The 16,716-nt window shown below is 37.6% G+C and overlaps 1 protein-coding gene across 1 annotated transcript in view; it reads left to right on the top strand.

Annotated features, from left to right (window-relative positions):
* Cpr28 (cuticular protein 28) overlaps window positions 1-16,716 on the top strand; it is a 181,653-nt gene that overhangs the window by 161,896 nt on the left and 3,041 nt on the right. The gene's annotated exons all lie outside the window — the stretch shown is intronic.

Here is a 16,716-nt window from a genome sequence, read left to right as displayed (position 1 = left end):
GTGATCTAACGAGAACCGGTGTTTTCTATCACGGCTACGGCCGCTGGTGAACTCCTCATAAATATATTGTATTGTAAATAGGCATAATATGTCTCCATTTTTGCGTCATGCATGATTTATTTAGAAAACAGGCGAGGCTATTGAAGTAAACTGGACCGTGCATACCAATCGTACCATTCGATAAAATTGTTGGTGCACCATCACCGGGTTCGCAGGTTCTCAGTCGAAATTGCATTCATGCCTTTGTAAACCGTGGCATTCGGGTATTATAACGACACGTATCGTTCAGATGGACTTTGCTGTAAGAACTTGGACGGCAATGCCAAGGACCTTTCGTCTCTGTACACAGACGATTGTTCCTGTTCTCACAGCATGAGTCTAGTCACGTCAAGTTCATCTATGTTTAGATCACAATGATGCATCATGTTTAGTGTAAATCGAACTATCCCACATAGAATCTCTCACGAACGGTGACATACCTATTACAATCTACCTAGAAATGATAAGAAATGTACGTATTTTAGCAATTCGACCATTGCAATGTTATACCGATGGAAACAGACAGATTACTTCGAACACATCTTATAGCGTAAGGGAGACTGAATGCGAATCATTACTTTACCTATCATTATTTAAGTACAGTGGCTCACAGCCATAATCGTACACTCTTTAAAATCGCATAACTTTTTTAAAATTAATCCCAACGACTTGAGTTTTTTTTAGAAGCTAGAAGGATTAGTTTGCTAAGTGACGTGATTCGTCGTTTTGAAAAAAATGTACTTGGTCGGAATAGCAAAAAAAATTAGAAAAAGTCGTTTTTTCAACTTTTTTTGTGAGCCTGTAATGAAAATTCAAAAACACCGTTTGTAGATTGAAGTAAGTTGTATACGTGCCTAAAATTTCATGAAAATCGGTTAACGTTGCTCTGAACTATAAACGATTAAAGATCGCAGAATAAGGTTGAGAATCACTGATTTTGGGAATTTCCGCGATTCTTGCCCTTATTCTGCGATCTTTAATCGTTTATAGCTCAGAGCAACGTTCACTGATTTTCATGAAATTTTAGGCACGTATACAACTAACTTCAATCTACAAACGGTCGTTTTTAAATTTTTATTACAGGCTCACAAAAAAAGTTGAAAAAACGACCTTCCCTATTTTTTTTTTTTTGTTATTCCGACCAAGTACATTTTTTTCAAAACGACGAATCACGTCACTTAGCAAACTAATCCTTCTAGCTTCTCAAAAAAACTCAAGTCGTTTGGATTCATTTTAAACAAGTTATGCGATTTTAAAGAGTGTACGATTATGGTTGTGAACCACTGTATATCATATCATGCTATCATTATTTTATCAACATAATGCGAATCATTATTTTACCATTTTCTTCAACCCGACTTTGTACTACAGGTAAAGCCTAGTTTACATTAGTCAAGTAAACGCTACAGCAGAGTGGCGAGTGTGAAAAAGCATATCTAATTCGACTAGTGTAAACAGTTGGTCGAGTAAAAAAGTCGAGTAAACGGGCGAGTATTAGCCAAGTCGAATTGTAGAGCGGACAGCACATTTAGCTGGGCCGAGCACTGGGCCCAGTTCACTAGGCCGAGTTACTTGACTAATGTAAACTAGGCTTAAGGATGAAAAAATATAGCATGGTATATAAAAAGAAATGAAAGTGACACTTAAAATCTTCGACGCACCTCTGCTTATAAAAAATTATTACTGCATGTTATGGTCATGTTATAAAAGCAAGCGCGAACAACTTTCAATTTATTATTGCTAGATGAATAAATCTCATTTTTAGAAAAAAAGGAAGTTGGGTTAAATTCAGAAAGTAGAGTGTAGTCACTCTCCATATTCTCCTGATTTATCTCCATCAGATTTTTCTTTGCTGTCACAAAATAAATACACGCTGGAACGCGGAAGCTTTGAAGACACGGTGAACATTGCAATAAATGTAAAAGGAATTTCAACATAACCTGTAAATTAGTTCAAAATATGTTTCTCTCAAATCTACCAATGACCAAAAAAGTATGTGGCATCTTCAGGAGATGATTTTGAAAAGAAATTAAAGTATATGCCCGATGTTAAAGGTGGCTTCCTTTTAAACTCATAACTCTGAAACTTAATTAAAGGGTCGGATGCAATAAGGGGACTAGCGCTCGAAAAGGGGAAAAATTATTGTCCAAACGCGAAAATTAAATGTTGTTAAACTGAATTATAAAAAATATAGTGTTGTAAAGCTCGCCACGACACATATTTTTTCTATTTACAGTTTGTTTATCCAATCATTACTATTCGAGCTAAAAATTATAAAGAAAAAAATGTTCATCGTCCAAAATCATTATTTCTTTAAACGTAAATTGCGATGACGTGAGTAAATATTAACGGATCGTTATGAAACTTAAAACATAACTTCAGGAAACTCTAGCGAAGCCGTATAATGTATGCACAAAACCCTTGTGTTAACAAATGTAATAATATTTAATTAAAGAGTAATACTGGACATAACCTATGTTTTTCACCGTTCGCCGTTAAAAAGTATCGAGGCAACTTTGAGGTACATATAACTTGCAGCGACAAAGTTTTTCCTTAATATAGAAGGAAGATTTTCACCAATTTTCACACTGATTAATAAATAATTGTAGAATAAGTGTCTTAGCACTCGCGTTGACTGTTGGTGCCGCGCGGGATTTATATATATCGTCATATCTTCTACAATTATTTATTAATCAGTGTGAAATTTGGTGAAAATCTTCCTCGTATATCAAGGAAAAACTTTGTCGCTGCAAGTTATATGTAACTCAAAGTTGCCTCGATACTTTTTAACGGCGAACGTTGAAAAACATGGGTTATATCCAGTATTACTTTTTAATTAAATATTATTACATTTGTCAACACAAGGGTTTTGTGCATAAATTTTACGGCTTCCCTAGAGTTTCCTGAAGTTATGTTTTAAGTTTCACAACGATCCGTTAATATTTACTCAAGTTATCGCAATTTATGTTTAAAGAAATAATGATTTTGGACGATGAAAAAATTTTTGTTTATAATTTTTAGCTCGAATAGTAATGATTGGATAAACAAACTGTAACTAGAAAAAATGTGTGTCGTAACGAGTTTCACAGCGCTATATTTTTAAAAATTCAGTTTAACAAGATTCAATTTTCCAATCTTTCTTAGCGTTTGGACTATAATAATTTTTCCCATTTTTCGAGCACTAGTCCCCTTATTCAGAGTTGGGCAAAAATGAAATCTAATTACAAATTGCAAATTACGATTAAACTGCAATTGTGTAATTGATTACACATTATTTTCTGTAATCGTTCATTTAGATAGTTGACAAAGCTAAATGGTCAACTACCTAAATTAACAATTACAGAAAATAATGTGTAATCGATTACAAAATTACAGTTTAATCGTAATTTTGAATTTGTAATTAGATTCTTTTCCCCAACTCTGTCCTTATTGCATGCAACCCTTCAATTGTGAACTTATATGTACGTATACATTACGCAGTCACAAATTTTTTACATCACATTTTATTACTGTACCCAATGTTCTTTTCGCCAACATTTACGCCCACAAATCACAGTACCTTAAATTTCACGCGGACCGCATTTTGTCGCGTAACACTAATTCTTTTTTCTTTCGTCAGAAAGAAAGATGGAACAAGTCAATTACAAGATGTTAGCGATTTCGTCATGCGGATGATCGTTTGAGAATCTTCGGACGTGCAAATACCTACGTAGGCACACCGGCCACCTGTCGTTAAAGCGAGAGCGAGTCTGAATGTGAAAGCCGAATCTGTGAAACGGAGAATTCCTCCCCCCGTTATTTCGTTTCGATTCGTCGTGGAGCCTCCAGGCGACGTACACGCGGTCGAGCGTCCTTGGTCATTGTGACATTTGGATTTCTCAGTATGTTATACGCACAGAGAGGAGGCAAGGAAAGTTAGTGACGTAACTAGCGGTGACCTTGCCATTTCAGAAGATGCGCCGCGCGAACGAAGAAAACGCCGAGGACGCCTCCGGCGACCGCGTCTCTTCAGGCGTCTTCTTTCGTTTTCTTTTCTTTCCTTCCCTTCCCTTCCCCCTCCCTTTCCTTCCTGTGACTGATGGAGAACCAAAAACCGCGGATCTCTGTCCTCTTCTCGCGATTACGTATAGTGCCTCTACGAGCTATAGTGAGTTAGGTGTGAGGTCACAAAGCGGGGTCTTAACCGATATCCTGTTGGGTATAGGCCGCGAAACGTGGCCCCCTACTACCTCTTGCAGGTCTGTGTTTAGGGAAGATCAGGACAAACCCGGGGCCCTATAGGTTAAGTGTTACAACTTCAATTTTAATAAAATAAAACAGAAATTGAAGATACTGTTTATCATTATTAAAAGACACCAATTAAGCTTTGCTACTGGCTATTAAAAATTGTCACATTGTCAGTACTTATTAAATACAAATCCATTTCAGTAAGGTATATGTACCTACTGCATTACAACAGTAGCAATATAAATTATTTTATATCAATAACTTATTTTACCCTGTAGGGCCCAGGTTTTGTCCTGGTCTTCCCTAAACACAGTCCTGCAAGAGGTAGTAGTGGGGGCACGTTTAGCGGCCCATACCCAGCAGGGCATCGGTTAAGACCCCGCTGGGTAGCTCACACCTACAGTGACTAGCATTAATATTCGGACACTTTTTAAAATCGCATAAGTTTTTTAGAATTGGTCCAAACAACTTGAATTTTTTTGAGAAACTAGCAGGATTAGTTTGCTAACTGACGCGTTTCGTCGTTTTGAAAAAAAATGTATTTGGTTGGAATAGCGAAAAGAATAGTAAAGGTCGATTTTTAAACTTTTTTTGTGAGCTTGTAATGAAAATTAAAAAAAAAACGTTTATAGATTGCAGTAAGTTGTATACGTGCCTAAAATTTCATCAAAATGGTTAACGTTGCTCCGAGCTACAAACGATTAAAGATCGCAGAATAAGGTCGAGAATCGCGGAAATTCCCAAAATCAGTGATTCTCAACCTTATTCTGCGATCTTTAATCGTTTATAGTTCGGACCAACGTTAACCATTTTGATGAAATTTTAGGCACGTATATAACTTATTTCAATCTACAAACGGTTTTTTCTAAATTTTCATTACAGGCTCACAAAAAAAAAGTTGAAAAAATGACCTATTCTAATTTTTTTTTGCTATTCCGACGAAGTACATTTTTTTCAAAACGACGAATCACGTCACTTAGCAATCTAATCCTTCTAGCTTCTAAAAAAAAGCTCAAGGCGTTTGGACCAATTCTAAAAAAGTTATGCGATTTTAAAAAGTGTCCGAATATCAATGCGAGTCACTGTAGCTCGTAGAGGCACTATACACCAGGCCTGCTCAGTCGGGAGTCGAAGACCTCCTTAGGATCTCAGACCCGAATAACAACCGAGCGCGGAACTAACCACAGCGTTCGTTTCTAACCAGAGTTTGGCGTTACTAGAATCAATCTGGCTCGAATACCGCTACAGATTCATTCGTTATTCACGAATAGGGTAGATGCACCGTTTTTGGGCATTGCACTGTTTTTGGCCATGCGCATAATTATCTTATTTTTAAATTGCTCGCAGATCATTATTATGTGGAGAATTTCACATCGTGAATATTTTGTTTAGTATATCGCCAGAAATATAAGGTTACATTTATTGCTTACCCGGAAAAATATTATATTTTTTAAGAAGTGGCCAAAACTGTTACAATACCTTATAGTGGCCACAAATGTTTCTGTTTAACCTTCGCCAGGCGGCACAATTTTACAACGCTAACAGACAGCAGAGGCGCAAATACACCCTCACATATTTTACATGAATATTCTCACTGTCGGTATAATTTGTACGATAAATTGATAACATTTAGTCTCAATGAAAATCAATAAAACAAAATTCCCAAATTTTCTTTTATAATGTAAATTATCTATTTTTTTATTTTTTGTAATGAAATAACATTTTCATTAAAAAAAATCGCATTCTTTTTTTCTTGCATTATCTTCATACAAAATATGTGAGGGCGCCATTGTGCCTATGCCGCTGTTTGTAGATGCAACCCTCAACTCGACCCTCTATCTCGGAAGGGGGTTGAGATATTTTTCTGAAATTTGGTCTATACAATCTAGACCAAAACTTTAGAGATCTCACGAAAGTTCAGCCCTCCCCGGCTGCTCGAACAAAAGTTATCGCAAGTTAAAAACGCAAAAGTTACAATTGTACCTATGCCGTCTGACGAGGGTTAAAGTGATACACGGTCAGATAAACTCCCCCCGTTCCTGACTATTACCACTATACTGCGGACATGGACATAGGAATATAGGGACGGAGGAACAGTTGCGGGGAGTGATATCCTTGCGGGAGGGGCGACGAGGTAAGATACGCCTTCTTTCTATTGGCTGCTCTTCGCACAAGCCAGAGTTGGGCAAAATGTAATCTAATAACAAATTGCAAATTACGATTAAACTGTAATTGTGTAATTTGCAATTTGTAATTAGATTACATTTTGCCCAACTCTGGCACAAGAGCAATGATGTGTAACGACGAACGTTTGTCGCGTCGCAAGTAGGGATAATGGCAGCCATATTTGAAGCGTTTCTCGAAGTGCGGTATGCACTGCGTACTTACCTCATATATTTTAATAATTATAGATGCATATTTCTCTTCAATTTGCATTATTTTTACAATTTACATTCGTGAATAATCACTTCGTTAGTATATACTTACAATTACACGTCTGTATGTACTAATCTGTAGCAAACACTTTTTCATAATTAGCGGTACGGAGCTTGCGTAGAATGCAACCAATCAAATCCAGGCAGATGCAGGGGCTCTCCCCCCCCCCCTCAAATACGTATCACTCCCCTCGCCTAAAGTCGCACCTATTCCTCCGTCCATATATTCCTATGTCCATGACTGCGGATCCCATAAACCGTGCCATGGAGTAGGTGAATCATAGGGCTCTTGATACCCGGTGACCCGGGTACTCGGTTAACCGAGTGATACCAGGTGACCCGGGTACTCGGTTAACCGAGTGATACCTGGTGACCCGGGTACTCGGTTAACCGAGTGATACCCGGTGACCCGGGTACTCGGTTAACCGAGTGATACCTGGTGACCCAGGTACTCGGTTAACCGAGTGATACCCGGTGACCTGGCTACCCGGGTCTGCGGGTAATACGGTTACGGGTACTCGATACTCGTATGATACGGGTAACACAGTTCGACAGCCATCTCGGGTAGCAAACTTCACGCTCGTCGAAATCACTTTCTTCTCTCCCTTGTCACGCAATGTACTATTACTGGGTTATGGCCATATAAGAAAGGATTTAAAAGGAAATTTACGAGAAAGAAGACAACGAATCGCGTGTACAATTGTATGTAAAAAACGAATTTTTTTATATATGAATAAAGATACAAAATAAAGCGACTGAACTTACTATTAAAACATTACATATGCATTGTACACAAACGTTACGTAATATAATATTTTTAATTTCTATTTTTTCTTTGACGTTGAAATATTTTACAGATTACAGATAAATATAAGACAGGTGTAGTGTTTCTTACGATCCACTGCAATAACCGGTATTTCGTCGATGACCCGTATAAAACGAGTATCGGGTAATCGCAACCGCATTACCCGCAAACCCGAGTAGCACCCGGGTAACCGGGTAGGACCTGGTTCGCCAGGTACCCGGGTAACCGGAAACCCGCGAAAAGTAAGAGCCCTAGTGAATCGGTGCCTCGCGGTCGCTGACCTATTTTCTATGTCCCTCGATTCGTTCCGGATTCATTTGGTCAGCCGACTTATTGTATAATTTGTTACCTACGTTGCCCGTGATTTATGTTGTAGCCTGCAGACTATTTTATTTATTTGTCTTTAGTTGTTTATATCTGTATTCTAAAGGGTTTCCCGTTTATAATAAACTAATAATAATAATAATAATAATTTTTCGTCGAATAGAATCGTTATTCGAAATAAAATTTGCCCAACTCTGCCGCGGATAAATTCGTGTGAGGGTGAAAACATTAACCCTCTCTACTCGACAATCCCATAAGGCAGGGCTGCACAAGGAGCCGTTTTTAGCGCCTAGCTGCGAGCAACCAGCCGAGCGTCGAGCAGCCGAAATACATATACTTACGCTACGCGCCTACGAGCACGCACTTACACTACTGCAGTTCTCATCACTGATTCTACCCTTAGCAACGGGACAGCTCGACGCTCGGCTGGTTGCTCGCAGCTAGGCGCTAAATACGGCTCTTTGTGCAGCCCTGTCATAGGACGTGTTTTGATTTGCCCTCGTGGATTTTAGCGAGTAAATAGGTTTGGTGTAATTCAACGATACCCTTTAATTTTGGATACACTACCGTTGAATCATGTGACGCCATGTCGAGTATCGTAAACTTCGTCGACAGTGGCTTTGACTGCCACTGCCCGACCCCACGTCTGGCATGTCTCACGTACACCGCTGCACGCGGGTTACGCTTGATATCCGTCTTACAATTAGTCTGGTGTCTATAATCATTATCATGATACATGGGATTGAACATTTGAAACTGAGGGTCTCAGTGGGAAACAGGCGCATGCCACATGCCCATCAATTTTCATTCCTTTGTACCAAAATACATCCCTGCAATGTAGTGTAATTCCATCATCACCTAATATAAACATAAAACGGTGGCATGTATCTGTTTTCCACTGGGCTCCTCAATTTTCACTTTCTTATGCAGTACACAAGTATCTAGTTCGTCTTATTATCAAAAAGTTATTAACAAAAGGGTCCCCCATTTAAATAAATACGTTTTTGCCAACAAAGCACACAGTTTTAAATTCAATTCGTACAAGTTCCGAGTGTTCTAAAATTGTTCAAGTGACGCGAAATAATGGTAAAGGATGGGGACTAAATTTAAAGAGTGTGATGAATATAGCAAAATATGGTGCGTGAGTAATGGGGAAGATGCCGCAAAGCTCGGCGCAGGTGGCGCCACTAGCGCATGTACTGCGGTTTTGCGTGAGTGCGCATGTGCGAATATTTGCGCGCGAATTTCTCATTTGTGGAATGTATGAAGTGGGTAGTGACACATTAATGTTTTATAACACACCGATGACAAGTGGCACGTGTGCTAGTGGTGTCACGAATGGGAAAATGTTGCAGTCATCTTCCCCATTTAATTTTTGTGGTATTAAGGGGTGATGCTTAGTCAGGAGGCCGAAAATAAGGTGGTCTTTGGAAATTTTTTACCCAACAGCTATAACACATTTCTCAAAATTTTTTTTTTCCTTTTAAGTATTGCATCTAGTACCGTGCATCGCAATTTTTTATTTAAAAATATTTAGCAATAACTAAGTTATTGTCCACCACTCGAAGCTTCTCTACAAGAAAGGCTTCTGCGCTGACCACTGCTGCTCGAAATTCGATCACCTAAAATAAAAAATTTAAAAGAATTTACTTATTATATTATATTATCTAGTACTTGAACGAAGGATGTTTCGAAATATTGATTTGGGAAAAAATGGCTGATGTTTAAAGTAAAAGTAAAGTAAAATTTCATTTTTTTATCATAACTCGTGCCTGATTTTCGTCAATTACAAGAAAACTAAGCATCGGATATAAAGATCCTTCGTTCAAATACTAGATAATATAATACAATAAGTAAATTCTTTTGAATTTTTTATTTTAGATGATCGACTTTCGAGCAGCAGTGGTCACCGCAGAAGCCTTTCTTTTAGAGAACCTTCGAGTGATGGATAATAACTTAGTTATTGATAAATATTTTTAAATAAAAAAAAATACTATGCACGGTACTAGATGCAATGCTTAAAAGGAAAAAAGATTTTTTGAGAAATGTGTTATAGCTTTTGAGTAAAAAATTTCCAAAGACCACGCTTTTTTCGGCCTCCTGACTGAGCATGACCCCTTAAACGTGAGAAGTGTATTGAACATGTGCACAGAATGCATTGTGCAATGGGGAAGATAACGCAAAGCTCGGCACGGGGGGCGCCACTAGCGCATGTACTGCGGTTTTGCGTGAGTGCGCATGTGCGAATGATTTGCGCGCGAATTTTTCATTTGTGGAATGTATGAAGTGGGTAGTGACACATTAATGTTTTATAACACACCGATGACAAGTGGCACGTGTGCTAGTGGTGTCACGAATGGGAAAATGTTGCAGTCATCTTCCCCATTTAATTTTTGTGGTATTAAGGGGTGATGCTTAGTCAGGAGGCCGAAAATAAGGTGGTCTTTGGAAATTTTTTACCCAACAGCTATAACACATTTCTCAAAATTTTTTTTTTCCTTTTAAGTATTGCATCTAGTACCGTGCATCGCAATTTTTTATTTAAAAATATTTAGCAATAACTAAGTTATTGTCCACCACTCGAAGCTTCTCTACAAGAAAGGCTTCTGCGCTGACCACTGCTGCTCGAAATTCGATCACCTAAAATAAAAAATTTAAAAGAATTTACTTATTATATTATATTATCTAGTACTTGAACGAAGGATGTTTCGAAATATTGATTTGGGAAAAAATGGCTGATGTTTAAAGTAAAAGTAAAGTAAAATTTCATTTTTTTATCATAACTCGTGCCTGATTTTCGTCAATTACAAGAAAACTAAGCATCGGATATAAAGATCCTTCGTTCAAATACTAGATAATATAATACAATAAGTAAATTCTTTTGAATTTTTTATTTTAGATGATCGACTTTCGAGCAGCAGTGGTCACCGCAGAAGCCTTTCTTTTAGAGAACCTTCGAGTGATGGATAATAACTTAGTTATTGATAAATATTTTTAAATAAAAAAAAATACTATGCACGGTACTAGATGCAATGCTTAAAAGGAAAAAAGATTTTTTGAGAAATGTGTTATAGCTTTTGAGTAAAAAATTTCCAAAGACCACGCTTTTTTCGGCCTCCTGACTGAGCATGACCCCTTAAACGTGAGAAGTGTATTGAACATGTGCACAGAATGCATTGTGCAATGGGGAAGATAACGCAAAGCTCGGCACGGGGGGCGCCACTAGCGCATGTACTGCGGTTTTGCGTGAGTGCGCATGTGCGAATGATTTGCGCGCGAATTTTTCATTTGTGGAATGTATGAAGTGGGTAGTTACATAATGTTTTATAAGGCCGGTATTCAAAGTCGCTACTTACTCTTAACCAAATGCCTAAGCATGCGGCATCCTCTACCAACCTAGTAGCTAGTAAAGGATGCCGAATGTTTAAGCATTTGCCTAAGAATAAGTAGTGACTATGAATACCGACCTATTACACGTGTGCTGTTGGCGTCACGGGTGGGAAAAATTTGCAGTCACCTTCCCCATTGGGACGGGTCGTAAGTGATGCTTCCCTGAAAATTCTGTTCAAAACCGCAAAATCTCGAACTTTGAGGTTATTTTTCGAGGTGATCCCATCTGATTTCGAAGATAAAAATGACAACAATTGATTCGTTTTGACGGGACTGTTCCAATGGTGTATAGTAATCGCTGCACGCTCGTAGGTCAATAATCTTCTTAGGGACTTAATATTGACCCTTGGCGGGCAGCAACCTACATGCCTATATGCCTATTTGCTCAATATACGAATAAAATATTTAACATAATTTAATAGCAAGGATCACATTTTTATTTTCAGTATTTTCATCGGATGATCTTTGAACACAGAGGCTTGAGATAATTTTAAAAACAATTCACTTTCTTTCGTGTAAAAAAAATAGCAATACCTCATATGTGAATTGTCATATGGAATTAATTTTTAAATTGTCTCTTCTTTTAAATTGAAATATTTTATGATATTTTGCGCAAGGGCGGTGGGCGCTTGTTAGCGTAGGGCAAAATCTCTAAATCCGCCTCTGCGCGAATAATTCGACAAGGAAACCAAGAGCGGCAGTGATAAGCTCCGTGGTCGTAGTAACTCATGCACTACTAAAACCTTCAAGTTTCCTATTATACATTAATCTTCATGACAGTACCCATACAGCACACTCTCGTTGCAGCAAAGTTACAGAATGGTTGCAGTGCAAGATTGCAATGTTGCACGCAACGTTGCCGCAAGGGTGCAGTAATAATTCTATGTCCGCCTCCTGCAACGTTGCGGGCAGTAGGGCCAAAAATATAAATAACGGTGTATATATTTTGTGTGCAGAATCATAGAAGTATAAACCTCGTGTTTTTCTTTTTCTCAAAGAAAAATTGTCAGAATAATTGTCTCTCTGAAGCAAACATTGTTATCCTTAGACATTTTCTCGTATCATTACAAACAACGGAAATATTTTAAGTTCAAATGGTAGTTGCAGCAACATTGCGGCAACATTGCAGGAACGTTGCCGCAATACTGGCGCAACGTTGCTGTAACATTGTGGAAACGTTACCAAACGTTGCCGTAACGTTGCAGAAATATTGTATGAACGTTGCCGTGCAATATTGCACCGCAACATTGATGCAACTATGCAGCAATAATTCTATGTCCGCCCCGTGCAATGTTGCACGGCAACGTCGCAGCAACGTTACATCCACATTGCGCTGCAACCATGCAACAATGCAAGGTTACTGCAACCATCCTGCAACGTTGCCGCCACGAAGTGTGCTGTATGGGTAGTACCAATGGATTCCTGAGATTTTCAGGATTAAAATGGGGCCACAGATGACGTTATTCGAGTTATTTTTAATAATACGAGGCGCAATATTAATTTACAGAACGTACAATGTATGCCACATGATTATCATTAAAAATAGCCTGAATTATATTCATTATTAAGTATAATTAATAAAGTGTCTAAAATTACTGGTTAACGTAAGGACAGATTCTAATAATATCGGTTAAAGAACACATATTGTTTAAGGTGTAGCATGTAATAACAAAAATCAGGCTATGAAATAACTTCCTAAAACTAGCGAGCAAGATGCAACGGTTGAATAAAAAAGGGCATCAATTTCTGTTAATAGAGTTCACAGACATTTATACGTTGAGAATATTTAATTTTCAAAAACATTATTAAACATAAACAATGATATTAATATTTGACATTTGGGACGTTTATGGCCATTAATGATGACGAAAAAAAATATACAGTAAATAGTATCGTCTAGAGTATGACAAGTACAGCACAAATTTAAGAAAAAAGAGAAACAAAGAAAAATAACGTTGAAGAACAGAAAAGAGAAAACGTTCATTTTCGCATAAAAGAGAAAAAAAGAACACGACAGGCAATCAAAAAGATTCAGCCACGGAAGGACGAGGGGCAAAGATAGAAGGGGAAAAGGAATGAAAACAATGACAAAATAAAGAAGAAAAAGTTTAAGAGAAGATTATGAAATGTATTTTTATACAAAATTCAGATAAGGAGTTCGGATTATAATGATTAGATAATCAGTAGATCATAAATATGAACACACCAATAAAAGAGACCAGAAGCTAAATGTACTCTGCAATTTAATTAGGTCGTATTGTCTTTCAGATTACGTATAAAAATTGACCTCATTAAAGGGTTATACCTAGTCAGGCCACCGAAAAGAGGCGAATATTTGTGAATTTTTTTGAAGAAGCGGAAGCATATATTTTTACAAATCTTTTTGCGCTTAAAAGAGCAACATTTGGAGAACATTTGGTAATTTTTTCGTGGAAAAATATTTACGTTTATAAAAAAAGTAACAACCGACATCCAAGAAGCATTTTTAAAAATTTGGTTTTGCGGTGAGCCCTGCCATTCGGAACCAGATTATCTAAAATCAAGAAACAAAAAAGATTTCGTTAGTATACCTATTAATGTATCCTCCGATTGACGGAGAGAATTTTCCGAAATATTAATTTAAAACAAAATGGCGGCTATTTAAAGTTGAAATTCTGATTTTTTTCGCGTGATTTTTGCACGAAAAAATCATGATTTCAACTTTAAATAGCCATCATTTTGTTTTAAATTAATATTTTTGTTTTAACTTAAAAAGTTTTGTAAAAATATATGCTTCCGCTTCTTCAAAAAAAATTCACAAATATTCGCCTCTTTTCGGCCGCCTGACTAGGTATAACCCCTGAAGGGGACTAGGCAGTCAGAAACTCGATTTTTTATTGTATTTTTCGAAAGTACCACCCTTTCCGAGTAAAATACCGTTTGGTTTATGTTAAAATTCGCAAAATTAAGGATTTTACAGCCGAAAAGGTCGAGCGCGTCATAAACCGTTTCTGTGCGCACGCAGGTAGACTAATTCCTCTTTCGAAACTTTAAACGCGTTTTTCTCGGAATCATATTTCCTCTTCGTTTGCAGTGATTGTGAAAAAACGGAGGTACAAGTCGATTTGAAAAAAATTCAGCATATGTGAAACATGTCTATATACGACCTGAACCTAAGCGTAAGTCTGTGAAAACTTCTGTTTTGACAAAAAAAAATAAAATGGCTCTTTTCCCTGGCGAAAAATCAAGTTTCTTTAAAATTTGCCGTTTTACAGCAGCCATTTTTATAATTTTGATTTTTTTTCTTTTACAATAGGTTCAGGGGAAAGTATCAATTTCAGAGGATATTTCACAATTTAGTTTCTTACGGCCAGAATCACTGCAAAATAACAGCGGCTCCAGAAAATACACCCATATATCAGGCAACTATAGCGCTGTCATGCATATGTATACAGGGTGTCCCACTAAGGAGTGGACAGCGCGATATCTCTTAAAGTATTGTCGATAAAAATATAAAAAAAATAGGGAATTGCATGGTTCGAGGGGGCCCATTTATTAGCGCGAACGAATTTTGTTTCCGATTATTATTTTAAAAGATACGATAGTAAAGTTCGGTTTTTCAAATGGAACTATTTTTTTTGCAGACCTGAGTTGATAGTGCGTTCCAAGACAAATTCAATAAGCTTTAATGTATACACTTTATTTCCACTGGTTTTTAAGATATTGCGCTTGCAAAATTACTGATTTTCACTGGAAGAAAACCCTCTGGAATAGGAAGGACCGGGGTCGGTCTTACTGGCGCTACGGGTGGCATTGCCTGTTGAAACTGATACCTACCTGCCAAAGGTCTACGACAGGGTTCGCAGGCCCAAAAGCTGGACAATTCTTTTCCGTCAGAAATGCTACTTAGGTAGGTACATCTGCGGTATCGAGAAGCGCATCGTTACTTTTATTTCGCACTTGCTTCTACGCTCGGATGGCCGGTTCTTTTGGGAGGGATGCAAGTTGGATTGGTTCTGATACAATCTGCTCCCTATGGTTGAAATTTAGTCTAGCAACTTTCACTCCTCCTAACCAATCCAACTTGCATCCCTCCCAAAAGAACCGGCCATCCGAGCGTAGAAGCAAGTGCGAAATAAAAGTAACGATGCGCTTCTCGATACCGCAGATGTACCTACCTAAGTAGCATTTCTGACGGAAAAGAATTGTCCAGCCTTTGGGCCTGCCATTTCTGGCGTAGACCTTTGGCAGGTAAGTATCCATTTCAACAGGCAGTGCCACCCGTGGCGTCAGTAAGACCGCCCCCGGTTTTTGCCATTCCAGAGGGGTTTCTTGCAGTGAAAATCAGTAAATTTGCAAGCGCAATATCTTAAAAACCAGTGGAAATAAAGTGTATACATTAAAGCTTATTGAATTTGTCTTGGAACGCACTATCAACTCAGGTCTTCAAAAAAAATAGTTCCATTTGAAAAACCGAACTTGACCATCGTATCTTTTAAAATAATAATCGAAAACAAAATTCGTTCGCGCTAATAAATGGGCCCCCTCGAACCATGCAATTCCCTATTTTTTTTATATTTTTATCGACAATACTTTAAGAGATATCGCGCTGTCCACTCCTTAGTGGGACACCCTGTATATTATTCAAATAATTTTTTTTTACTGCCTTAACAAACATTACCCAAAAGTATTAACCACAATTTGTATTCATCTCCTTGTAATTAGTTCGCAAAAAATACTTGATTTTCGAGCGATCCGACTGCCTATTTAGTCCCCTTGGGAGGGGGGGGCCTCCGGGTCTAAAGCCCCAAAATATAGGTGATCTTTAGGAATTAATTAAACGAAAACTATTATATATAATTTAATGGGACTTTTTGCATTGTATTAAGGATGTCTTAAATTATAGAAATGTATTTTTTGTTTTATAATTAATCATTGCAGACGGCACTAGGGACTCGTTAAAGTCAAGGCGTGATAAAATTGATCCAAATCGGTGGGACCTGTATCTCCAAAAGTTATTATCCGGTTCGACTAAAATTTTTTTATTTTTAAGAATATACTTCTGGCTGGGGGAGGCAGAAGAAATTGTAAAAATTACATTTTTTAGAAAATAACGACACTAGGAATTTCAAATCACTTTCCCCCTATATTTTTCATTCTTTCAACGCCTTTGAAAATTATAAATTTTCAAATTTTTGTATTTTTTCTGGTACCCCCTCCCCCAAACCAAAAGTATATTCTTCAAAATAAAAAAAGGTTCAGTCGAATCAGATAATAACTTTTGGAAACACAGGTCCCACCGTTTTGAGAACACTGTTTCGAGAAAAACGCGTTTAAAATTTTACGTGGGCGCCGAGTGGCCGGTTGTTGCCGAATTGGCCGCTACTCAAATGCCTATAACTTCGGGAATTTTAGGAATTTCAGCAAATCCTTTTAAACACGCATTCCAAAAATGTTGAACCCTCGAAAAATGAAATAAAAAAAATCGACTTTTAAACCAAAAGGAAGGTCCCCTTA

This window comes from Andrena cerasifolii, chromosome 3 (genome assembly GCF_050908995.1).
Source record: "Andrena cerasifolii isolate SP2316 chromosome 3, iyAndCera1_principal, whole genome shotgun sequence".
Lineage (NCBI taxonomy): Eukaryota > Metazoa > Arthropoda > Insecta > Hymenoptera > Andrenidae > Andrena > Andrena cerasifolii.
This window is presented reverse-complemented; position numbering and strand designations above follow the sequence as displayed.